The sequence below is a fragment of the Ailuropoda melanoleuca genome, chromosome 8 (assembly GCF_002007445.2).
Source record: "Ailuropoda melanoleuca isolate Jingjing chromosome 8, ASM200744v2, whole genome shotgun sequence".
In the NCBI taxonomy this organism is placed as follows: domain Eukaryota; kingdom Metazoa; phylum Chordata; class Mammalia; order Carnivora; family Ursidae; genus Ailuropoda; species Ailuropoda melanoleuca.
The window spans coordinates 70,472-95,411 of record NC_048225.1 but is presented as its reverse complement, the minus strand read 5'-3'; the positions used below and the strand labels follow the sequence as shown (position 1 = coordinate 95,411).

The window sequence follows — 24,940 nt, the reverse complement described above, 5'->3', positions numbered from 1 at the left end:
TCTTTCTGCTCCTTCATTATTGGTGTATAGAAATGCAACAGATTTCTGTACACTGATTTTGTATCCTGTGACTTTACTGAATTCATTTATCAGTTCTAGCAGGCTTTTGGTGGAGTCTTCAGAGTTTTCTATATATAGGATAATGTCTTCTGTAAATAGTGAAATTTTGACGACTTCTTTACTGATCTGGGGTGCCTCTAATTTGTTGTTGTTGTTGTTGTCTGATTGCTGTGGCTTGGACTTCCAGTACTCTGTTGAATAAGAGCGTAAGAGTGGACATCTCTGTCTCCTCCTTAACCTTAGGGGAAAAGCTCTCAGTTTTTCACCATTAAGGATGATGTCAGCAGTGGGTTTTTTGTAGGTGGCCTTTATTATGTTGAGATATGTTAAACCTACTTTATTGAGGGTTTTTATCATGAATGGATGTTGTACTTTGTCAAATGTTTTCTCTTCATCTGTTGAAACAATTTTATGGTTCTTATTCTTTGTCTTATTGATTGATTTGTGAATATTGAACCACACTTGCATCCCAGGAGTAAATCCCGCTTGATCGTGGTGAATGATGTTTTTAATGTTTTGTTGAATTTGGTTTGCTATTATTTTGTTGAGAATTTTTGCATCTGTGTTCATCAGGGGTATTCGCCTGTAGTTCTCTTTTTTACTGGGGTCTTTGTCTGCTTTGGTATCAGGGTAATCCTGGCCTCATAGAATGCATTCGGAAGTTTTCCTTCCTTTTCTATGTTTTGGAATTGTTTTGGAATAGTTTGAGAAGAATAGGTATTAACCCTTCTTTAAATGTTTAGTAGAGTTTGCCTGTGAAAACATTTGGCCCTGGACTTTTGTTTATTGGGAGTTTTTTGATTACTGATTCAATTTCTTTGATGATTATTGTTCTGTTCAAATTTTCTCTTTCTTTCTGCTTCAGTTTTGTTAGTTTGTTTATAGGTATTTATCCATTTTTTCCAGGTTGTCCAATTTGTTGGCATATACTTTTTCATAATATTCTCTCATAATTATTTGTATTTCTGTGGTATTGGTTGTTATCTCTCCTCTCTCCTTTGTGATTCTGTTTATTTGAATCCTTTCTCTTTTTGCTTGATAAGAGTGCTAGAGGTTATCAGTTCTATTGATTTTTTTTTTTTTTTGAAGAACCAGCTCCTGGTTTCATTGATCTGTTCTGTTGGGTTTTTTTTAGTTTCTATATCATTTATTTCTGCCCTAATCTTCATTATTTGCCTCCTTCTGCTGACTTTATTTATTGTTCTTTTTCTCGCTCCTTTACGTGTAAGATTAGGTTGTTTATTTTAGATTTTTCTTGCTTGAGTTATATTTGTATTGCTGTAAACTTTCCTCTTAGAACTGCTTTTGCTGTATCCCCAAGATTTTAGACTATGTTTTGACTTTCATTTGTTCCCATGTAATTTTTTATGTTTCTTTTATTTCCTTGCCAAGCCATTCATTGTTTAGTAGCATGTTATTACTCTCCATGTGTTTGTGGTCTTTCCAGATTTTTTTCTTGTGGTTGACTTCAAGTTTCATATTGTTGTGGTCAGAAAAGATACGTGGTATGACTTCAGTCTTCTTGAATTTGTTGAGGCTTGTTTTGTGAGCTAATATGTGATCTATTCTGGAAAATGTTCCATGTGCACTTGAAAAGAATGTGTGTTTTGCTGTTTCGGGATGGAATGTTTTGAATATATCTGTTAAATTTATCTGGTTCAATGTGTCATTCAAAGCCATTGTTTTCTTGTTGATTATCTGTTTAGATGATCTGTAAGGGAGGGTGTCAAAGTCCCCTACTATTATTGCATTATTATCAATTAGTTCCTTTATGTTTGTTATTGACTGTTTTATGTATTTGGCTGTTCCTATGTTGGGTGCATAAATATCTACAATTGTTGTACCTTCTTGATGGATTGTCCCCTTTATTATCATATAGTGTCCATCCTTGTTTCTTGTGACAGTCTTTGTTTTAAAGTCTATTTTGTCCAATAGAAGTATTGCTGTTCTGGCTTTCTTCTGACTTCCATTTGCATAATATATGTTTCTCCATCCCCTTAGTTTCAATCTGCAGGTGTCTTTAGGTCTGAAATGAGTCTCTTATAGGCAGTCTCTTATCCATTCTGTCACCCTATGTCTTTTGATGGGAGAATTTAGTACATCTACATTCAAAGTAATTATTGATAGATATGTGTTTATTGTCATTTTATTATTTGTTTTGTGGTTGTTTCTGGAGATTTTCTTTGATCCTCTCTTGTCTTTCTCTCTTTCATGGTTTACTGATTTTTTTAGTGATAAATTTGGATTTCTTTATCTTATTTATTGCGCGTTTATTAGTGGTTTTTTGATGTGTGGTTACCATTAAGTTTGCATAGAACCATATAGCAGTCTGTATTAAGTTGATGGTGCCTTAAGTTTGAACCCATTCTTTACTCCTCTCCTCCCCGCATTTTAGGTATGTGTTGTTATATTTCACATCGTTTCATTTTGGGAGTCCCTTGACTGATTTCTTACAGAAATGTTCAGTTTCCCTGCTTTTGTGTTTCCTAACTTTATACTTTCACTTTTGGTCTTTTCTTTCCACTCAAAGAGGCCCCTTTACTATTTCTTGCAGGGCTGGTTTCTGATCAGGAACTCCTTAAGATTTTGTTTGTCTGAGAAACTCTTTGACTTTTCTTCTATTCTGAATGACAGCCTTCCTGGATGGAGTATTCTTGGTTGCAGATTTTTCCCTTTCAGCACATTGAATATATCATGCCTTTTCCTTCTGTCTTGGAAAGCTTCTGCCGAAAAATCTGCTGATAGCATTATGGGTTTTCCCTTATAAGTCACTGTCTTCCTTTGTCTTGCTGCTTTTAAATTTTTTTCTTTATTACTGTATTTTGCCAATTTAATCACAATATGGCTTGGTGTGGATCTGCTTTTGTTGATTTTGTTGGGGTTTCTCTGTGCCTACTGCATCTGGATATCTGTTTCCTTCCCCAGATTAGGGATGCTTTCAGCTATTATTTCTTCAAATAATTTTCTGCCCCCTTTTCTCTCTTCTTCTTCTGGGACTCCTATAATGTGAATCTTACTACATTTGATGGAATCACTGAGTTTCCTAAGTCTGTTCTCATTTTGTGTAATTCTTTTTTCTCTCTTTTCTTCAGCTTGATTACTTTCCATTACTCTGTCTTCTAGGTCATTAATGTGCTCCTTTGCTTCTTCCAGCCTGCTGTTCATTTCATCATGCATGTTTCTCATTTCATTTATTGAGCCCTTTGTCTCTGCTATTTCTTATCTCTGTGTTAGGGGTCTCACTCATGCCGTCGACTCTTTTCTCAAGTCCAGTGAGTACTCTTATGCTTATTACTTTAAATTCTTGATCAGGCGTATTATTCATATCTGTTTCCCTTAGCTCTCTGGCCATGATCTGTCCTATTCTTTCATTTGAGACAAATTTCTCTGTCTCCTCTGTGGAAGATTGGCAAATGGATTCCGAGGTTTATTAGCACCACACTCTAACAAGCTGAGCTCACTGGCCAGCCTTGATTCTGGGATTTAAACAGATGTGCAGACAACCAAATTATAGTCAGTGCACTGGTGAAGAAGAATCATCTGGAGAGACTTGTCTTACCGAGTATCAGAATCCACATAAGTTTATAAAATTAAGCCAGGGTGATATTGCTGTAATAGAATAATTGAATCAAATTTATAAGAAAGAGGTGGCTGGACAAATCAATGAGAAAAAAATTTTTTTTTATTAAATGGTGTTAAGGAAATTGTATATCCACATGGGCAAAAACTCAGATATTGGGTCTTTACCCCAAATCCTACACAAAAATCTGTTCTAGATGAATTGTAAGGGCAAAGCATCTATATAGTTTCTTTAAAATTTTTAATGAGTTTGGGGGCAGGAAAGGATTCTTATGACACACACACACAAATCACAAAGCATTAATTATAAATTAATTCATAAAAATTAAGAAACTCTGTTTATCAGAATGTATCATAACAAGAAAGGAAAGACAGATTACAGACTGGAAAAAGATACTGACCACTTATAAAATGCTGAAAATTTATAAATTCTCTAAAAGATGCATAACTTTCTCACAGCAGCAGAAACACAGATCATCCTCAGTCTTATCGGGAATCTGGAATATGCCAAAAGAGTCACGAAGAGATATCATTCGAAATCCACTAAATTGGCAAAAACATAAATGAGCTTGATACTATCAAGTGTCTAGGATGATGCTGACCAACGAAGCCCTATACCCCGCTGGTGGAAATAAATACCAAAGGGGCACAGTCTTGTTAGAAGACAATTGAGTAAAACTTGGTAAAGGTGATGATGAGAATACCTTAAAACCCGACAGTTTTACTCCTAAAGCAGTGGTCTTGATGATATTCACATTGGTTTTTCTAAAACAATGTTAAAAAATATATGTCACCACACATCTTTAAGGTACCATGTGAAATTTTTCATCATAGGGTTAAATAGTTGCAAAGGATATAATTGCCAATATATTGTGAAAATTAACATTTGTAAATAGGATGGGTCCATCACTTTTATTTTAATTTTTTTTAAAGATTTTATTTATTTATTTGACAGAGAGAAAGACAGCCAGCGAGAGAGGGAACACAAGCAGGGGGAGTGGGAGAGGAAGAAGCAGGTTCCCAGCAGAGGAGCCCGATGTGGGGCTCGATCCCAGAACTCCAGGATCACGCCCTGAGATGAAGGCAGACGCTTAACGACTGAGCCACCCAGGCGCCCCGGATCCATCACTTTTAAAATTGTACTTCATTAAAGCTAAAGGCTAGCGATGCAGTATTCATCACCATTAATTTAAAAATACACAAGCTCTTCTTTAACGTATTTACTTTCTTCCTTTTACTTAAAGTCATGTTTTCAAATAACTGTCATGTCACACATATTTTTTGAAGGCTTTTTACTGATGACCTTATAAAAGTTTTCTGAAGCAAGAGGAATTCTATATAAAACTTTTAAGAATTTCCTCTGAATTATCATTACATTAATAATTACAACAATAACAGCTAAACCATAGAACATTTCCTACGTGGCACGTGCAATTGCATATATTAACTCATTTCATGCTCACAGTGTTCTGTAGTTTACCCTTGAGGGGTTTGAGACACTGGGAGACTAAGTAACTTTCTCAAGTTTTCACAACTAGTAGTGGGTTCAGGATTGGATCCTAGATATTTTGGTTGTAGATTTCAGATTTTCTTAAATCAAAACCTCACACACTTTGCTCAGTAATACTTTATTTTTTTGTTTACTAATGATCAGAAATGTATCCTTTAAAAAGGTGGACGGGGAAGCTTTGGGTGCCCTGATTAAAGGAGGCTTTGTTAGAACTCTGGGACATTCATGTTTCAGGCAGTGCTAGGCTGCGAGAGTGCTGTGCCTCCCTCTGTGAAAAAGGAAGGAGACTGAATGGAGGTTAGGGGGAGAATCAGTGGGACTGACGGACTGCATACGTGTTCTAAGAGAAATCTAGGGGAAGTTTTAGGAAAGTGCATGTGGATATAGACAATTTGAAGAAACATTTTGGTAAAACTCTTCCTGTCTTTGCACCTGTTGCAAAGTTGTTGCGCTCTCCTAGGGTGTGGGTCCTTCAGGTTAAAGACAGCTGCCTGAGAGCCCAACTCCCCCAAGAATGAGCCCAGGGTCACTGAGGAACTTCCCAGATATCCAGAATAACTGCATCAGAAACACCAAGGGTGGAGTCCAGCCGTGTGTGTGTGTGTGTTGTGTGTGTGTGTAGATGCACACCCTGACTTTGGACGACTGTTGTGTGCCGTAAGTTCTCCACAGTTCTCAGATGCTCCTTTGCTCTATCATTGCTATATTTCACCAAGTTGAAGGCATCACCATTGTAAGATAAAATCCAATTTTAAAGATTTTAAAATGCAAAAAAATGGGGCAGCTTTAGATTGAACAAATATGGTCTTGCCTTGCCTAGGAGACTGGTCCTCCTTGTGTCGAGCTCCTGGCTTCTTCCCTGTGCTCCTCTTACCCTCAGTGCTTGGCTGTGTTGAGTTGTTGAGCAGAGGCTTGCTGAGTGCACGAGGTCACTGGCCTGCTTTGTCTATTGCGTATTCTCTGCATTCTTACTTTTCCCTTCTTCTCTGCCCGGACAGAGATTCATCCTGAGGAAATACTAGCTGCTCAGGGAACATTTGTGGATTCATTGCCTGATTGTAAAAGGAGCGGTTGGCTGGTATCAGAAATTGGAGAACTTAGTGGTGTCTCTGGCTGTGGACAAAGGGAACTAGCCCCTGCTTCCGCTCTTGAACAGTGAGCAAGGGGAAAGAGTGAGGAAGATAGGGTTAGAGAAAGGAGAGAAGGAAATAGTCTCTGGCTGAAAAGTGCATATCCCTCTGTTATCTGAAATCATGGTGTTTGTTTACTTGACTTTTCCCCTTGGACCCGGGCTAGTGTGTAATCTCGGTGAAGGGATGGACTTGGAGTCACTTCCCACTCTGCTCCTAGTGCCTACAATAGCACCTGTCTCATAGCAGACAATCAATAAATATGCTTTGAATAAACGACTGAATAAGTGTGTTCCCTGAGGTTTACTAATGCCTGAGAGTGTTTGTGTGTGGAAAAATTACTTACAATAATTGATGTTTTAATTTTATTTACTTACATTGAGTTCTAAATGTAAATCTTAGTGTTTCTCAAGCTTTTGCTTAAAAAACCTATTTTTATTGAGATATAATTGACATACAGCATTATATTAGTTTCAACTATAACATAATGATTCTATATATACATATATTACAAAACGATCACCACAATAATTCTAGCTAACATCTGGGGCCACACATCGTTACAAACTTTCTGAGAGCTTTTAAGATCTACCCTTGAGTAAAAAAAAAATCTACTCTCTTAGCAACTCTCAGATGTACGGTCGTGTCACTGGCTGCAGTCATCTTGCTGTGTGTCACGTCCCCAGGACTTACGTGTTTTATGACTCCAAGTTTGTACTGGTGACCACCTTCACCTGTTTTGCCCACCCCCCACCTCTGGCAACCACCAATCTGTTCTCTGTATCTATGAGTTGGGGTTTGTTTGTTTTTGAAGATTCTACTTATAAGTACAGCAACTTGCAACCTGTGTTTTAACAAGCTTTCTAGGTGATTCTTTTCTAAAACGTGCTGAAATTTGAGAGCCACCCCCAAGAGAGGTTCTTACGCACATGCCTCAGGATATACATACAGGAACGTTCAAAGCATCGTTGTTTCTATTATCAAGTCATTACGCAACAATCCTACGAAGACAGTAAGGCTACCTGTAGGTGTGTGCACGTCAGAAAACATATTAACAGCAGAGGATATTAGCATAGCCTGAACCACTGCATTTCCCTCACCCCGCCCCCCAGGAATATCTGGGACAAAACCTAAGCCACTTTAAAATTTCAGGTTGTATAAAATGAAGCATTTTCATGTCGTGAAAGCAGTAAAAAGGAAAGAGAATAGGGAAGGAATTGTCAAGGGTGACTTGCCGAGGGATTTACCCTGCCCATATTCTGGACTCAGGGTGAAGTCATAAGCTTCTCGAATTTAGGGACTGCCCCAAACTGGTAGATACTAACTGTATAACGTCTTACTCACATCCTTGCATGTCCCATTGAAATTGGGTGATTCCCCTAGCTTCTTATCTCCCTCTTTGCACTTCTTTCTTTCTTTAGTTACACGTTTCTGTTTAATCCCTGATCTTTCTTTTCCCTTCTGTGACCTGAGCGACCCAGTCTCAGGAGGATTAGAGAAGGTAGAGAAAGCAGAATTAGGAACCACTCATGGTCAGAGCAGGTTTGTACTTTTGGTATCGCAAGATGTTTATTTTACCGCAGGTTCACTTCGCTCATCCTAGCGATTTGAAGCCATTTTTTTTGTGATGCTACAGTGTGTTTTATGCATCTGTGCGGAAGGTACCAGGCAATTCATTAATGAGTGTTAACGGACCAAAATATCCAAGAATTTTGCTTTTTTAGAAATTGAATTGTAGGGCTTTGAAGGTAATCCCTGGAATCCCAGTACCGACACACCTTTTCAGGTATTTTGTTGAGAGAGAGAGAGAGAGGAGGGGGCTTGTGTGGAACGCAGCCCGCACCCGTCTGCCTCCAGCCTAAGGGACCTTCTCTCCCTTGTGACGTCCCCATCAGATGTAGGGCAGAAGGACAGTAACGATGACAGCTGCAGTCCAGGGACGCACTCGAGAGTCTGCACGAAGGCTGAAGCAAGCTTTAAAAGTTTGTGGGGGACAGGCTTCTGAGAAAATTAAGGAGATGGCATGAAGCTAATGCATGCAATTTATAAAGCTAAATACAAGACTTACGGTATATATTTCTAATGGGTTTGATCCCCCCATTTAGCTCATCAGAGACAACAAATAAGGGGAGACAGTACTAGAATTTCTTCTCTATCAGTTGGTATCCATTTGCCTAACATTTTTATATATAAAGAAACATGAGTTACTCAAATAGAATATTATTAGTGTAGTAGGAAATAATAATCCTCAAACCCACTAACAGCACTGATATTTTATTGGCAGCATGGGGTAATGATTGACATTGATAATGGGACCATTGAGTCATCAGAAGAGGCTTAAACTGGGGGCACCTGGCCGGCTCCATCAGAGGAAGGTGTGACTCTTGATCTCAGGGCTGTGAGTTCAAGCCCCACATTGGGTGTAGAGATTACTTAAAAATAAAATCTTTTTTTTTTAAAGAACCTTAAATTGACCATCTGAACATAACTTTTAAAAGGACAGATGTATGCAATGCATTTTAGGTCTTAAATCCAGTATAGATAACAGAAGCATTCATGCTATCAGACCTGGTAGTGAGCGGCGAGGCCCCTTGGGTGGGTGCTGCTTGATAACACCCAAGTACAAGCCGAGCCCCCTGCGGGCAGCTCCGTAAACCAGCGTGCACAGGCTGACTCCCCGTTCCAGCATCAGCCCTCATCTCCTTCCTGATCCTGTAACAAGCCCTTGGACGCCTCTGACCCCCTTTCTTCACGCCTCCTTCCTGCATTAGGCTGGCCTCCTTTTCGGTGGGCACAGCACTTCCACAGCCTCCCCTGCGCCCGGGCTGGCGCTGCTGGTGCCCGTTCAGAGCAGATGCGTGTCAGTGATGGTTTGTGTGTCTGCTGCCACGGGCTTTGGGGCACGGCGCTCAGTAATACACTTGTGGGTTGTGCAGCAACTCTCCGAACACGCTCTCTGAGGAGCCCGTTGCTCGGAAGGGTGGTGCCGACTCCAAGTCCTGGGCAAGTGATGAAAGCAAGGAAAGCAAGTCTGATGTAAATTAGGGGCTTGAGGGCTTTTCAAGGGTGCCCTGCTTTGAAGCGGCATTCCCCACGTAGCCCTGGTCAGAGGTCACCGTGAGGCACGAGTGGCGATTTTTTTAAGAGAAGCCAGAAGTAGGATTTTATATGCGATCTATTCTGATTTTTAAAACTCAAATAAGTCCAGGACTATAGACCAAGTCTAACTCCCAGACTGGCAGTTTTTAAGGATCTACAATAAAAGGTCAGTTTCTAAGAAACCCTAATTAGAGAGTGAATGCACTGTGCTCCATAATTTACCCCCACGATGAAACTACTGCTCCATTTACCTCCCCTCCAAAAAAAAGAATGCTATCATCTTGGCGTCATGAAAGTTTTAATTTTCAATTCTCACCTTGGGCGACAGTTAGTACTTTTCCACAGCATGTCCAGCTGTTTCTTTTTAAAAAAGAACTGTAAAAAAAAGTCCGCTTGAATTGATAGTAGATGCTTTCAAGCCTATGGAAAAGTAAGTTCTGAAAAAATGCTGCAATGAGTTCTTTCAGATTACTAAGAAATTCTGTTAACTCTCCATTAAAAACAGAACCAACCACCAACAAAGCACAGTTTACCTTTAGTTGGTGGTCCTGCCGTGATGGATCCTGGTTATTAAGGTAAATTCGAAGGTTTAAACCATTAACGCTTAAAATCTGTAGAGGTAACTTCATGGAGAAACACTCCCTAGGGAGTAGCTGGCATCATGGTCCTCAAAATTTTATAAATAAAATTGTATTTTCATAAGGTTCTCCACATTGTATATCTGTGACCACAGAAAAAATCACTAGTTCTCATGAAAACTGGTGCAACCCACCATAAACTCAAATCATCTTTGACATCTGTTTCACATGAAAAGTTCGCATCTTGTTCCATACTGTTCCCACGTTCATCTGGAAATAAAACCACTTCTCCATCAGCACGTCTTCCAGAAGATGCGATATGTTTAATAGATTTTATGCCCTTGGGTCTTGCCATATGCTCCGGGTGCTCCTACTTGGGGGGAAGCCAGTGGTTCACATCAAGGATTATGATGGGAAAATACCAAGTCCTCTCTGCCCAAGCTCAGACCATGAGCAAAGAAACCAGGCACACAGGTCCCTTCGCAGACAGGAAGAGGTAGTGGGGAGCCAAGAGGAGGCCTTTTAAAAATCATGGAATAAAAGGCAGGTCTGTTTCAGTGTGGGGAAAGAGCAGGCTGCCAGGGGGCGATGTCGAGAGATGTTTGGAACCGAAGGAATAGGACGGAGCCTCCCACAGGCTCTGCGGCCAGTTAGCCCTGAGCCTAAAACACCCTGCCCTTGAAGAACAGGTGAAGAAGGCTGATTTCACCAGCAGGGGAAGGAGCTGCATGATGGCCTAGTGGAGGCACCCTTGCGTCCACAGCAGCTCACAGGGTCAGACTACAAAGCCAGAGCTCTCCTGTTCTCTGCGGGGTCCCTGGGGCCTCCTGGGGTCTCTGCGCAGAGGGCGGGCTCTGGGTTTCCAGGCTTCGCTGTCCTCGCGCTGAAAATCACGGACAGTAGCATCGACAGTGGGATGCAGTCTTGGTGGCCTGTGTTGAGAGTCTGAAACACGGAACCAGGACCAGCTTGAAGAGGACAGAGATGGGAGGGAGCAGCGGAGCTCTGTACCCACACCCAAGGGGAGGAGAGCACAGGGTGGGGAAGCAGCTGGCGTCTCTTGGGGGAGCATCGAGCTCCGAGAGCTGCACGGCTGCTGTCTGTATGAGCCTGGTGTTGGCAAAGCTTTCTTTCATTTTTAGTTAATAAGGAATTTGGTAGACTGGCGGTATTTCATTTTTATTTTAGATGTTTCCCTCACTGGGTGAGGCAGAGAAGGGGATGCAGTGAGCCTCATAACTTGCCGCCTCAGATTGCCTGGCTCGCCCCGGGCGGCCAGCCACCCCCTGAAACTGGCCAGGCGCTGGAGGGTACGGTAGAGCCAGAAGTTCGCCATATTCCCGATTCGTGTATTTTACACGTGGGGTCACGCAGGCAAGGGAACCAGGAGGATGCCAGCATACTCAGGCTTTGCTTGTGGTCTTAATCGTGAATTTCCACAGCGTTCGCCTTCTGCACAGACTCAGGCACCTGGTAATACACCAAACCTAACATACATGCAAATGAAACTCTAAAAATATGAGTATATGCAAATCACAGGTCTTCTGTCCAGCTTCTCTGAAACTGACCTCTTAACTCACACACACATAGAAAGGAAGGATTTCCACTTTCAGCTGTCCTGTTGAAACGATGCAGTGTATGATCTCATGCCCCCTTCCCGTTGTACACAGTAAGAGTCTGTCTGCCCAAAATGAGCCTTCTTCCTTCCTTTTTACCTACAGACCCTTTTTGCCTCCTACCAGTGCAGTGAAGTAACCTCCCCGGAAATTCAGCGGCAACCCAGGCCCAGTTCAGCCTGTCTGTTCCTGCATCTCCTTATGCAGTTTGTGTAAACAGAACATGGAAGGTTCTCCCGTGAAACCACGCACACTTATAACGGTGTCTGGTACAGAGCCGGTGCTCACAAGACGCTGGTTTTTCCCAGGTGTCTGGTTTTCCCGTGTGTGCACCCCCTTGCCGCGGGCTTGCCACCTGGAGCCTGATAAACAGCAAGTAAATCTCTGTGGAGGGAGAGACGAACAGGGGCATTTACTCTTCGAGCACTCACTGTGGAAACCCGAAGAGAAGCGAGTGGAGTGGGTTTCTCATACATATTTGGTTGAGTATGTTGTAATTCCTAGTGGACCTGTTGTAGTGTATGCTGAGCAGCCGAGAAGGGAAGGAGCCAGAAACCGTTGGGAACACACTTCAGGTGGGTTCTGACGTACTGGTCAGCACTCTGGGTCCTACTGCCCAGGGGCATGGGGCTAGCATCACTTGGTTTTGGCTGGCATCAGCATCCAAAGGGATCAGATCTGATGGGTGGGCAAGGCGACAGGAATTGACTGGTACTAGGGTACTTGGATTCAGCTTGTAGTGTCATCGTAATTATTTTTTATTCATCCAGTTTGAAATAGGATCTCCGCTGTAATAAGGATTAGAATTTAGGGAGAGGATTACCAAGCAGAGTCAGGGAGAAACCAAAGCTGGTCTCGGGGAGGGCAGATGTGGGGAGGGTGTACAGAAGAGCTCGGGGATGTTAGGGTTCTGCACGAGACCTGTTTCCATTCCAGAGTCATCACACAGAATGAGTGCAGGCTCTTGGTTTTTCGCACCAGCCTCTGGGGCAGCATGGGAAGAAGCGACTGTGGTTACCCGCCCCTGTAGCTCCTATCTGGCTTCCCATTCATACCCTACTTCCTGAATTTCTGCAAACCACACTTCAAACTTCTCTTTTCACATTAACCGAATACAACTCAGTTTCTTTTCTATTTTTGAAGAAGAGAACAACTTCCTGGTTCTGATATTTTAATTTCATTTCTGGCACTCGAGACGGAAAAAGGCACACTGGATAAAGTATTTGTATCGTCACTACCGTTCATGTTCACACTGTACCATTTGTACGTACGTACTCGGCACTGCCCAGAACCCAGAGTGAGATCTGATCCTGGTCCACGGGGTAAGAGAGATGCTCAGTCCTAACAGCAAAATAATAACATAGGGGCTGTTAGAGGAGATATGCACAGTTTGAGACATTTATAATCTAGTTAGATTCTTTAAATTAGGTAACCTGCTAGCTAAGACTGAATTACCTTTAGACTTTGTGGTCGGAGTGTCAGGCACTGTTCTCTTCTTGCTCCGGGTAGCAAACAAACATACGATGGATAGAAGACGCATATGTCTCAGAAGCAAAATGTGGAAGTTTCTGGCTCACTTCTTTAGTTTCTGTTTTGTGCCAGAATGGATAGACCAAAGTTTTATTATTTGGTCCAGATGCTTCCTGGACCGTTTTGATTCTTGATGTATACATTACTGAGACGAGGTGGTAAGAATATTTAGAACCAAGTAATTTTGGATGATTAGAAAATTCTGCCTCATGTGGCTTTGTTATTATCTTTTCAAAAATAGGTCATTGTTTAAAAAATGGATTGTGCCGATTTCTCTGTGTCATCTATTTCTTGTATCTCGAACAGCTAGGGGTGGGGGGGACCAGATGCACAAGGGAAAATGTGCCCTGAGTGGTCCTGGCTTCACTTAAAGAAAAATCTTCACTTTATAGGTCCTGCAAATAATTTATAAATTACAAGTAAATTATATGATCTTACAGATGTTCAGAACTGTCCCGACCTTGAGGTTTTACTTCCCTTGCAAACTTACAAGATAGCCTGTCACAGTTTCATGGATACTGGTCGAGGGTACAAGCCTGCGTAGGACGGAAAACTCAGTTTCTTGTCAGAGCAGTAACGGAAGCCGGGTGTTCTCCTCTTTGGATCTGTGCCCCACGCCCCAGTTTCCACGGGGAGACGTGGAAGGACGAGGTGGTGCTGCCCTCAGTGAGCTGTCTTGCAGGAGAGGGAGGCTGCCCTCGCGGAAATGAGTGGGCAGTCGCTAGGCCTGCCCCTTGCTCTGCAGAGAGACGTTGTCTCTGTCTTCCAAAGCTCTACTGGACAGACATCCTTGAAATTACAGTTTGAAACAAAGGACTGTCATTGCCTTGAACACAGATGCGTAGAAATTGTAGACCCATCTGTGAATAATAATTGGATTTCAGGAGTCTTTGAGTCAGTATTTGGTAGAGACCATACATCGGGGGAATATTGATTTAAAAATTATTTATAACTACAGGGAAAAATTGCAGATTCAGTCTGTATGAGGAAGTAATAAGAGCAATTTACCTTAAGTTTGAATATGATAAATCTGGTATTTCTTAATGTTATTTCTCAGAAGAGTGATTTAAATAGCATGACTTTTTTTTGGTCTTCCTTTGAACTCAGTTTATTTTTATCTTGTTATCAAGGTATAGTTGACGTATAGCATTATGATAGTTTCAGGTGTACGATATGATGATTCAATATTTGTATATATAGTGAAATAATCACCACAGTAATTCTAGTTAACATCCATACATGTTACAAAAATGATTTTTCTTGTGGTGGGTAATTTTAACACCTGTTCTTTTGGCAACAGTCAAGAATGTGATGCAGTGTTATCGTATGTAGCTGTATATATTATTTACAAGTATGTATTCCATCACCATGCTCTACGTTCTGTTCCCACGGCTTATTTATCTTATAACTGGAAGTTTGTATCTTTTGATCCCCTTTACCCATGTTGTCCACCCTCCCCCCCACCACCAATTTGTTCTCTGTATCTATGAGAGTTGGCTTCCTTCTTTTTTAAGATTCCACATAGAAGTGAGATCACGGAGCGTTGGTTTTTCTGTGTCTGATTTATTTCACTTAGCGTGATGCCCTCAAGATCCGTCCATATTGTTGCAAATGGCAATATTTCCTTCCTTTTTATGGATGAATAATATTGCACTGTGTTTCTGCATCTCTCTCTCTCTCTCCTACATTTTCTTTATCCATTTGTCCATCGAAGGGCAATTAGGTTGTTTCTGCTCCTTGGCTCTTGTAAATAATGCTGCCGTGAACAGGGGGATCCGGACAGCTCTTCAAGACAGTGATTTTCGTCTTCCTCACACATATATCCTACAGTGGAATTACTGGATCAGACGGTAACCCTATTTTTAATTTTTTGAGAAACCTGCACACTGTTTTCCACAGTGACGGCAACAACTTACTTTCCCATCAACAGTCCGCGAGGGTTTCTTTTTGTCCACATCCTTTCCAGCTCTTGCTGTGTCTTGGGTTTTCTGACCAGCTGGGATTTCATCGTGGTTTGGGTTTGCATTTCCCTGATCATGAGTGATCTTGAACATCTTTTCATGTGTCTGTTGGCATCTGTGTGTCTTTGACAGATTTCTATTCAGATCTGCCCATTTTCAATTGGATTGTTGAAGGGGTTCTTTTGCTATTGAGTTGTATGGCTTCTTTATATGTTTTAGATATTAACCACTTATCAGATATATGGTTTCCAAATATTTCTCCCGTTCAGTAGGTTGCTTTTTCATTTTTCTGAAGATTTCCTTTGCTATCTAGAAGCTTTTTAGTTTGATGCATTTACTTATTTTTTAAAAAGGGAAATTATGCAAAAAAGAAAAATAGTTTGGTCAAATCTAATATTTTTGGCTTTTTTTTTTGACAAACTGTTTATATAAAGACTTTGTTATTAAGATTGTCTCCTTAAGATAATGCTAAGTGAAATAAGTCAAGCAGAGAAAGACAATTGTCATCTATGGAACATAAGAACTAGCATGATCGGTAGGGGAAGAAAGGGATAAAGAAAGGGGGGGTAATCAGAAAGGAGAATGAACCATGAGAGACTATGTACTATGAGAAACAAACTGAGGACTTCGGAGGGGAGGGGGGTGGGGGAATGGGATAGACTGGTGATGGGTAGTAAGGAGGGCACATATTGCATGGTGCACTGGGTGTTATACGCAACTAATGAAGCATCGAACTTTGCATCGGAATCCGGGGATGTACTGTATGGTGACTAACATAATATAATAAAAAAAATCATTAAAAAAATTGTCTCCTTAAATTGGCCATAAAGACGGTTTAATCTTTACTGGTTTCAAGCATGTTGTGCTTAATGAGGGTCAATCCATGATACTCATTTAGTCCTTTCAATTCATTCAGTAGTTTCCCAGAATGTGTTTACTGATTAAATGCTAAATACTAATTTCCAGGAAGTTTGGAGCTAAATTGTTTTTTTATAGAAGTATATTGACTTGAAAATATGTTTTTATATAGAGAAGATATTTTCTGATTTTAAACGTTTTCTCTAAGCACACCAAACTGTGGATAATGACTACTTTGCCCTAAATACTTTCATACCTACAGTCATATAACTACTTTTAATGGAAATGATTGTTTTATCTTTGGGTCAGTAGCTAATAGTTTAATTAGAAGAATGAATTGAAGCAGAGACTTATGAAAAATGCCTTGCCCATAACTTAACACTTTAAGGTAAGATGTAAATTAGGATTGATTCACCCATATTTTGATTTAGCAAGGTTGTACCTTGAGCATATTTAAGATTTAGAGTCACTAATTGGTACCTCACGTCTTTCTCCTAACAGTCACACTAAAACACCTCATTTCTGATTTACAATATCAGTTTTGTTTACATAGACTGAGAAGTTAAAAACTCCTCCAAAACCATCTGAGTACAGAATTCTTCTAGATTTTTATGAGTTTCCTTCTTTAGAGTTGCTTTACTCCATCTAATTACAGAGCATTTTTTTCTTAGTAGACTCGTCCTTATCGATTTCTTCCCAAAGTATCCAAATTACTCTTCATAGAACTGACAAATCTGACTTTGCATCCCTATTCCGTTAGTGAACACACAGCTGGCTTGTCTTGGAGCTGCTGGAGCAGAAGTGTGCGCTGGCCACAGGCGTTCCGTGCACTGAAAGCTCAGCGCATTTGTTTTCCTGATGGGTAACATTGGTTAATCCAGGGGTTAGGGAAAAGGGGGGCAGTTAAGAGTCGTTGGATTGCCTTAAAATGGAAGGTTTCAGATACGTTAAAGAATGTGAGGGTTTGAATTTCTGCTGAAAATCTCCAACTATGGTTTCATGTGTGTAAGAAAAAAAGCAACAATAATTAAAAACAAAAAAGTAATGATAATAACTTAATTTTTGCCCTCATGCTTTATTGAGAAACCTATCACACATACAAAAAAGGAAGTAAAATAAACGTGTACAGCTTAAATAATAACTGTAGAATGAGCTCCTTGTAACCAGTGCCAAGGTCACGCACACGTTCCCTAACCCGGAAGACCCCATCCATGGGCCTCCTTCCGGTCTGTCTCTTGTGAGGATCATTTCTCAGTTTTTCATTACTGTGCTACTGACGTTTTTATCCTTAAGCGATATACTGTGTTTGAATTTTCTGTAGATGGATTGTGCCATTTATATTCCTTTATTTTTAGCCTTATTTGTACACATTATAATTTTGAGATTCATCAGTGTGGTGTGTAGCTCTCGTTCATTCATTTCCATTACTGTAGGTATCCCATTGTATGGATACACCATAATTTATTTATCAGTCCTATTATCAGTAAACGTGTGATTTCTAGGTTTGGACCATCCTAATCGTGGTGCTCTAAGCCTTCATACATGCACATCATATGTGCGTGTGTATTTGAGGTGCTGGTAAGCCTGCCCCGTCAACTATGGCAGGCACCAGACAATGGGTACTTCTGTTAAATTAATAAGATTAAATGAAATTAAAACCTCAGGCCCTCAGTTGTGCTAGCTACCTTTCAAGTATTCAGTAGACAGATGTGACCAGTAGCTGTAGTATTGGACAGCACCAGTTACGGAATACTGCGATCACTCCAGAAAGTTCTCTTGGACAGCCCTAGGAGGGGAATCGTTAGGACCTGGGATAGATGCATCTTCAACCTTAACCAGACAGTGCAAAACTAGTGGTTATACTAGTTTATAGTCCACTCAACAGTATGAGAACCCTGCCCCTAACTACACTTCTACGTTCCCAAAAACACTTGGCTTAGACATGGCATTAATCGGGGCTGCTATTACAAGGTACGGTACACTGGGTGGTGTCACGATGGAAACTCACTGTCTTACAGCTCTGCAGGTTGCGGTCTCAGATCACCTGTCCCAGACCCGTCTCCTTGGCTTGTAGACCACTGTCTTCTCCCTGTGTCCCTGTGTGTGTCTCTAGGTCCAAATATCCCCTTTCTATGGGGATACCCATCCTCACGATTAGAGCCCACCCTAAGGAGCACATTTTACTTTGATTACCTTTGCAAAGACTCTGTTTCCAAATAAGGTCATGTTCTGAGGTCCTGGGGGTTGGCACTTCAGCATAGATCTGGTGGGGGCACCATTGGACCCACAACAAATCCTTTAGATGCCTTAGTATTTGCAAATGTGGCGGAAGTTCAGTGGTGTTGCCTTGTCACTTTATTTCCCTTGATACTACAGCGTTTGAGCACATTTCTTACGTATCTATTGCCCATCTGATAATCCTCTTTTTTTTTTTTTAAAGATTTTATTTATTTATTCGACAGAGGTAGAGACAGCCAGCGAGAGAGGGAACACAAGCAGGGGGAGCGGGAGAGGAAGAAGCAGGCTCATAGCAGAGGAGCCTGATGTGGGGCTCGATCCCAGAGCACCAGGATCACTCCCTGAGCCGAAGGCAGACGCTTAACGACTGCGCTACCCAGGTGCCCCATGATAATCCTCTTTTTTATTAAGTATCTGGCCAAGGTTTTTACTCTTGTTTTTTTCTGTTAGCCTGCCTGTTTTTTCAGATGGCTTTACAGGAGCTCTTTTACCGTGCTGCTTTGTTGGTTATGTGTTGCAGTTATATTCTAATACTCTGTGGTTTGCCCTTTACTTATTTTATTTTAATAAAAATAAGTTCCTAAATGTAATGTATAATTACATACTTAGATAATAACATACGTTATTACATACATTAATAAATGTTTCCTTTATGGTTGGTACTTTTTTTTTTTAAGATTTATTTATTCGAGAGAGAGAGAGCATGATCAGGGGGAGGGGCAAAGAGAGAGGGAGAAGCAGACTCCTGGCTCAGCCTGGAGCCCAACGCAGGCCGATCCCAGAACCCTGAGATCATGACCTGAGCTGAAGACAGGTGCTTAACCAACTGAGCCACCCAGGTGCCCCTATGGTTCGTACTTTTTGTGTTATTAAGAAACCCTTCCTTACCCTGAGGTTATGACCATTTTTTTCCTATACTGTCTTCTAAAAGCCTTGTAGTTTTGTTTTTCCCATTTAGGTCATTTTTCCACCAGGTATTGTTTATGTTAGGTAGGGGTAAATTTTTTCTTAATTAAAAAAAAAAAAAACAATTTTCCCAGCATCATTTATTGAAATTTTACTTTTTCTCCAAAAACTTTCTCTGTACAAAATTTCCATAGGTCTGTTGATACTACTTTATTCTGTCCTTTTGGTCTGTTTTTCCACCACTATGTCAATATTATACTTTTTTTCTTACCAAGGCCTTATAATAAGTCTTATCTGATAGGGCAAGTCTTTGCAGCTCGTTATGTTTCTTCAAGAGTTTCTCAGCTATGCTTGGCCCTTTGCATTTCCTGGTTTTTTATAGCCATGTTTTGTCAGACCAAGTTCCCGTCTATTCCTGGTTTGGTAAGAGACTTTTTTTTTTTTAAATCATAAATAGAAGTTGAATTTTATCGAACATTTTTTTCCTGCAGCTGCACTTTACTTTTTTGAAAATTCACTACTTCCCAGATGATGTGCTAGATGCTTTGTATACATCACGTCTAATCTTCAGATCAGTTTTGCAGAGTAATTGATATTATTGCCATCTTGTAAATGAAAAAAAAAAACCCACTAGGTTTAGAAAGGCTATAGTAGCTTGCCCACATTTTTAGGCACTGAGTTGAAAAGCTGGGATTCAAAGAGCGCTGTCTCTGGCCACTTTCTATGCTTATTCATTCATTTGTACACGGATTTATGCAATACATTGTTATCGAGGGATGTGCACATTCCCCTGGAGTCTCTGTCGTTGCTCCTGTCATCGTTTCAGCACGAGTATACAGAATTCTGCCGTGTGCTCCCACGTCCACCACTTTTCTACGTCCTGGATGAATTCAAATAATCTATCTTTACTTTCTCCTTTATTGCTGTGTTCATAGCACAGACCAAGCCTACGATCGCGGAGAACAAGCAAATGGAGGGACCCTCTGTGTGAAAACGAGACAGTACCAAGATGCCGCAGGATACGCTCCTGCCTGTGTTGAGCAACTGATGTGAAAATACGGTGTCTCAGTTGAGTCAGGCAAATGGAGAGACGTGGTGGTTGTGGGAAGAAGAACGTGATCGTCATCGTCAACGTTGTGCTGAGTGTTGGTCAAACACTTGTCACGTGTTAGCTGAGCTGTGGGGAACGTGCTGGGGCGAGGCGTGGTGAGTGTTTGGTCTTCACCAGGAGACTGTGAGCATCGGACTGGCGTTAGAAACACCCAGGCAGGCTATTCCACGTGATGTGTTGAGAAAGCTATTTTAGGGGTTATAGAGCAGAGGCCGTGTGCCATGTGAACGTCGCGATTTTTTCTTCAAATACGGCGGCAATCTTATGGCACACATGCATGCTGTGGGTGTGAATAAGCACTAATGGAGACCTGTTTCTCATTCAGAAGCAAGCTTTTAGTGGGGTCACATACTTAAGGACTAGGTGATCTTCACAAATCAAACCCAGCGAATTCCCAACGTACGCTACCTGGTAGGACGGAGTTTCTACACGTAACGGTCTGCTGGTGCTCCCACCCCATTCCTTGAAAAGTTCAGAGAGTATCGAGTAATCTGAAGACCACTAGACAAACATCGCTTTCTATATCACTTTTTGGCACTGGATATCGATGTGTGGGGTCTAGACAAGCTAATAATTTGACTCTCCTTCAAACATTGCTCATCTTAAGTCTAAACATGTCGTTTGTTGAAAATGACTGTGTGGGGTTCATTGGCTATGTGTTCACTGGCAGCAAGATTTGAACAAAGTAAATTCCCACAGCATTTTAAAGGATCCCAATGATTCAGTTGTCATGAAACCTAATTTTTGAAAAAGTTGTGTTGAGTTAGAAATTACATACAACAAAATTCACCCTGAGTATATTGTTCAATGAGTTTAGGCAAATGCGTGCAGTCATCACTTACCAACAAACTCAGGATATAGAACACTTTGTCACTTCAGAATTTCCCTCTCGTCTCTTGACAGCTACTTCCCTCTCTTGATCCCATGCCCCTGTCATCACTGACCTATTTTTGTCCCTCTAATTTTGCCTTTTCGAGGATGTCATACAAATGCAATCACACACACTTTTTATTTGTCTTCTTTAGTTCAGCAGAACGTTTTCGAGGTGGATCCATGTTATTGCATGTGTCAATAGTTCATTTTTATTACTGTTGATTAGCATTTCATTGGATGACTCTACCATAATTTGCTTATTTATTCATCAGTCAATGGACATTTGAGTTGATTCCAGGTTTTCTTGATTGTGAGGAGAGTGGCATGAACATTTGCACACACGCTTGTGTAAGTATTTGTGCTCATTTATCTTGGAGAAGGATTGCCGGGTCAGTGGGTACATGGAAGCCTAACTTTCAGGAAGCTGCCAAAGTGCTTTCCGAGTGGCTGTGCGGTCTGCATTCCCAGCCGCAGTGTGTGAGTGCCAGGCGCAGGTGCTGCACACCTTTGACAAACTTGGTATCGTCAGTCTTTCTGACGATAGACAGACAGGTTGCGCTTTTCTTCATGCACCTGTTGGCTTTTCTTATATTTACATTGTTGAAGTGTCTTCTAAATCTTTTGTCCTCTTTTGGAGAACTTGTCTTACTGAGCTTTTTATATATTCTGGACACAAATTCTTGATCACCTATTTGTTTTGTCAACATTTTTTCCCTGTGTGTAGTTTGCTTCTTTCTGAGTGTCTATAAAAGAGCAGAAGTTCTTAATTTTGATGATGTATAGCTTATCAATTCTTCAATAGTTTCATGCTAAGAATTCTTTTCTAGTTTAAAGATTTTCTCAGCTGTCTTCTAAAGATTTCTCTTATGTTGTCCATACTGTGTCTATACCATGTGAATGCATGTTCATCTTTTACTTCTTTTTTTAAGTCGTTTATAATTATACATAAATCACACTCACTAAGCATGGTGCTGTGCTTATATAAGTATAGCTATAAAGATTTGTTCAAAACTCATTTAGATTATTTATCGGCCTTAAAGCAAAGTACTTTTACTTTTTTTTTTTTTTAAGATTTTATTTATTTATTTGACGGAGATAGAGACAGCTAGCGAGAGAGGGAACACAAGCAGGGGGAGTGGGAGAGGAAGAAGCAGGCTCACAGCAGAGGAGCCTGACGTGGGGCTCGATCCCATAACACCGGGATCACGCCCTGAGCCGAAGGCAGACGCTTAACCGCTGTGCCACCCAGGCGCCCCAGTACTTTTACTTTTTAGTTGACACTATTCTCTCTTCAGTTTTTTGTTTTGTGTGTGTGTGTTTCTAAGTAATGTGGCTTTTTAGCATTCATGATAAAGGGTTTAAATTTTAGGTAATGAAACACTCACTGAAGGTAAAAATCATGATACAGTCATCATTTGGTTTCTAACTGGTTTGATTTCAGCTGGGTATGAGTGCTTTAGTAGTGATTATCAGCCAGTTGAAATCAGTATTTACACAAGACAAACTTGCAAAACTAACCAACAGAGCTAGATCTGTCTCATCAGGAGATATTTTTAGGTTTTCATTTACAGACACTATTTGTGACTGGTTGCAGTGTTAATTTATTACCTATTTATATAAGCATCCTGGGCAGGTGCCCAGCAGACCCTGCTCTTCTCTCTGACGTCTATCCCAGCTGAGTGTGTCATTGGATTGCAGAGGTCAAGCCACTAGAGACCAAGACACTAGACACTGGAGACAGTAAACTAAATCCAATCATGGTTCTAATTTCGGTTATTTTAAGGCTACCTAAGGATCTGTTTTCTCTTGTGATAGAGCAACTATCAGCCACTTTACCATTAACATTTTAGACTTGACCATTGCTGATTCCAATCTGAATTGTCCAAAAGTTGCCTGATATTTCCAGATACTCCACAGACTTTCAGGCATATTACATATATTTTTAAAAATATTATTTATTAGAGAGTGTACAAGCAGGGGGAGTGGGAGAGGGAGAAGCAGACTCCCCCCGAACAGGGAGCCTGATGCGGGACTCGATCCCAGGTTCCTGGGATCATGACCTTAGCTGAAGGCAGACGCTTTACTGACTGAGCCACCCGGGCGCCCCATATTTTTTAAGATACTAGAAGCTATAGGGTGGGTTCCTCCTTGGAGGATTTCTGGTTAAGGCCCTCTGTCTCGGCCACTTGAGAACCATTGTCATCATCCGCATTAAACGTGCACGTAAGTGAACACTCTGAGCTTTTAGCTCTTAATTACTGAGAATACTAACAGAGTATTGCTAGTTTTCTCCAGCACTGAGCGGCAGTTTGAAGAGGCGTCCTCCAGCCCAGCATCCTCCAAGGTGTTTTTTGGTCCTTGGCAAAAGTAGGTATGTCAGGAGCCGCTCACCAGAATGAAGAATTCCTGCATCCTGCCCATCGTGCAGCCTGCCCCTGTCATTCTCACATAGGGCAACAGTTAAACTAGAATGAATTTCAGTATACTCCGAGCATGGGTGATAAATGTGGTCATTTAACACTACATAATCTTGGGAAAATATGCATATGATAAAAAAAATTTTAAATATACGTACTGTAGGGGCTCCTGGGTGACTCAGTTGGTTAAGCGTCTGCCTTCGGCTCAGGTCAGGATCCTGGAATCCTGGGACCGAGTCCCATATCGGGCGTCCTGCTCAGCAGGGAGTCTGCTTCTCCCTCTCCCTCTGTCCCTCCCCCCTGCTTGTGCTCTCTCTTTCTCTAAAGTAAATAAATAAAATCTTTAAGTATATATATACTGTAAAGAATACTGTGTCTTGCCTTTCTTTCATGTCTTTAAGAATAATAAAAATGTAAAAGATAACTGCCCTGAGAACCTAAATGCACTTAGTTCTCAAATTATTCTTTAGACCGCGCCTTGTTTTGTTTCCACATCTGCTCTTGATCGGCTGATAGCCCCCCCCCCTGCTCTCTGCTCCCACGGTGCTGCCTCATTTCCCCTGCAGATAATTGTTTCAACATTTCCTAGAAAATCGAAACTTTTACACGGATGCATTGCTAATTGCTAAGAGGGACTGAAGAAGTTCTGAGTAACTTTTTCATCTTCTTATATAACTCACTCAATTCCTTGCTGTATTTTGACATAACTGGAGGCCTCAAAAATGATTTAGTATTTTTTTAAAAGATTTTATTTATTTATTTGACAGAGAGAGAGAGACAGCCGGCGAGAGAGGGAGCACAGGCAGGGGGAGTGGGAGAGGAAGAAGCAGGATTCCTGCTGAGCTGGGAGCCCGATGTGGGGCTCGATCCCAGGACCCTGGGATCATGCCCTGAGCCGAAGGCAGACGCTTAACGACTGAGCCACCCAGGCGCCCTGATTTAAATCTATAATTAATCACAGAACAAAAAATAAACGGTCCCACTGAGACCCGCGATCAACAGTGAATGGCTGTTGCCTTCCGCACCTGCCGGCTTCTCGGAGTAGACGCATCTCGTCTGTAATGCAGAGCTGCCCTCACTTTGCCAACACCCGGATTCATAAAGTGGATGTCCTGGGACATAATTCAATCCATTTTAAGTAACTCTCTTTACAAAGAAACTTAACACTAATTTCTTTACAAGAGGAGCTGCCATTTGGTGATCGAAATGTGGCCTAACTTCTAAGAATGATTTTACAAGCAATTTCTCAAAAGTGTGTCCAGATTAGGGCCAGGATTCTGGGAAGATGTTGACAACAGAAGAAACATCGGGGTTTTTTTGTTTGTTTTTTTTAAAGATTTTTAAGATTATTTATTTTTTTGAGAGAGAGAGCACAAGCAGGGGGAGGGGCAGAGGGAGACGACCGGGATTCTACCCCAGGACCCCGGGATCATGACCCAAGCCGAAGGGAGACGCTTCACCGACTGAGCCACCC

The 24,940-nt window shown here is 41.2% G+C and overlaps 1 protein-coding gene and 1 long non-coding RNA gene across 7 annotated transcripts in view; one reads left to right on the top strand and one right to left on the bottom strand.

Annotated features, from left to right (window-relative positions):
* The window catches only part of TRPC6 (transient receptor potential cation channel subfamily C member 6), a 101,836-nt gene that overhangs the window by 14,821 nt on the left and 62,075 nt on the right, over positions 1–24,940 (top strand). The gene's annotated exons all lie outside the window — the stretch shown is intronic.
* Positions 11,833–13,730, bottom strand: LOC117803295. 3 transcript variants are annotated; one of them, XR_004626973.1, is made up of 3 exons: positions 13,028–13,600; positions 12,848–12,913; positions 11,833–11,956 (listed from the first exon to the last, which is right to left on the bottom strand). It is a non-coding gene; the product is annotated as an uncharacterized LOC117803295 (long non-coding RNA). The 3 variants fall into 3 exon arrangements; XR_004626974.1 differs by lacking the exon at positions 11,833–11,956 and having other exon boundaries at positions 12,797–12,913; positions 13,028–13,160; positions 13,593–13,730; XR_004626975.1 differs by lacking the exon at positions 11,833–11,956 and having other exon boundaries at positions 12,797–12,913; positions 13,028–13,497; positions 13,593–13,703.